Raw genomic sequence first — 2,054 nt, forward strand, 5'->3', positions numbered from 1 at the left:
AGTGAAAGAATGTCCAAGAGTACATATGGAGAAACCTCATCTGGAACAAGGTACTCCCATAATTTCTGACGACCAAACGACACTAACCTAGCTAGGTGATGGGAAACAAAATTACCCTAACGCTTTACATGAGACCAAAAAATGGAAGAAAAATTCGAAAAAATCCGCAACAATATCTTCTAAAATGCCATCCACTGATGCAAAGGAGAAATATTTCTTCTTGATTTTAGAGACAAGTTGCAAAGAATCAGCCTCCAAAATAACATCCATATAGCCTAGATATTCCGCCTTCTTTAACCCAAATAGAGCAGCCTTGCTTTCTGCAATTAAAGGCTCCCAACGAGCTATTGCGCCAAGTCCCACCCATCCATTCTCGGAGATAGAAGCATCAACATTAATTTTCACGGCACCAGGGGGAGGAGGCAGCCACACAGTCCTACCAGCAGGCTCAGAGGGAGGGGTCGTGCCCCCGTAAATTTTCTCAGTATACTCATCAAAATCGAGTACAAGCCTGCTATATCTAAGAAGAACATCCGCATCAGCGTCCCACTCATTCTCAAATACCCACTAATTGTGGCGAAACCAAATAAACCAAGTAAGGAACAAGCTTTTCTGGTAAACATCCTCCTGCAAGTTTTTTGCCCATGAGAGAAGAATTTCACCAAAGGAGTCTACAGCAGCAAAATTAAGAGCCTCCTTGCATCCACTTTTCAGCCATAATTGATTAGCATTGGGGCATAAAATTACAGCACGAATTGTTGTTTCATTTGCCGAGTTGCAGTAGGGACAAGTATGGTCTTCAATTAGACGTCTATGAGCCAAAATGTTGCGGGTTGGCTAAGAATTGGAGCAACATCTCCATAAAAATTGTCGCACCTTAGGAGCTGTCTTTGCCTTCCAAATCTCAACCCTGAATAGATCAAAATCATCCTAAGCAAGGGACATACCCAACAAGTAAGCCAATTTTACTTCGTATAAGCCATTCTTCGAGTAAGCCCAAGTAAGAGCATCACTAGGCATTCTCTCGCTGATAGGAATGGCTAAAATAGCCTGCCTATCCTACTCATTAAATAAGCTCTCCAACTTCTCCCCTACAGACGGAGCCAAATGTTTTGGGTGTTTTTGTCCCTCGGGAGAGTTACAGCACGAAGACTGATCCGGCGTGAGCTGTACCTGCAAAACAAACGGAGACACCGGTTGGGTGGTGCTCCGCCTCCGACGAGCAAGTTAGTAACTTGAAGGAAGAGAAAAAGGTGCGGAAATTTAGGTGGGTATCTGCTCGGATTCCAAGCTCAGATATCTCTATCACAGGGACAGTGTGTAATAAATGAAAAAACGTGCCCTCTAAAAGAGGGGAATCTCCCTATTTATAGTGTCCTCGGGATTTGTGCCCCTGATTAGGTCACTGAACCCTAATCATTGGTGGGCTGCGCCGCTTTGCGGATTTCTCGGGATTTGGGCCTGAATGCCGCCATTTCCCCCTAATTTCAGGAGTGACACGTGTCAGGCAGGGGTTGGTCCACTTTGGGCCATCCTGAGGCTGACACGTGTCATCCTCTAATTGGACCACGTGGCGGGGTAAAATTACCCTAAACATTTGCCCCTTACAGATGTGACGTGGCACGCCACGTGGCATCTGTAACACGTGTCACACTCTGATTGGTGGTAATTTTACCATTAAAGAGTAACCGTTCGCCTTCCGAGTAAATTACGGGAATGCCCCTGTATTTACCCTCTATATATAGCCGTTTACCCTCGTCATTTTTTGTACGTTTACAAAAATTTTCAAGAGAGTCAACTTTGAGAGAGCAGAAGTCATCCGTTTGAGTCAGGCATAAGCAAGAAAGCTCGTTCTTCATCAACCCAGCCGGACCCGTCTATCTTCAGATATCACATCTAAAGGTACCGTCTCTGCCTCTCTCAGCTCTTTTTCTTATTTCACCGCTTGTACATATTTCTTACAATAAATGGATGCATCACCAACACACACAACACATCCTAGGTTAGAGTCCAGCCGGTCACCAGGGACGGCCGAGTCTAGGACTGTGAGTGCC

Source organism: Chenopodium quinoa, unplaced genomic scaffold, assembly GCF_001683475.1.
Source record: "Chenopodium quinoa cultivar QQ74 unplaced genomic scaffold, ASM168347v1, whole genome shotgun sequence".
In the NCBI taxonomy this organism is placed as follows: domain Eukaryota; kingdom Viridiplantae; phylum Streptophyta; class Magnoliopsida; order Caryophyllales; family Amaranthaceae; genus Chenopodium; species Chenopodium quinoa.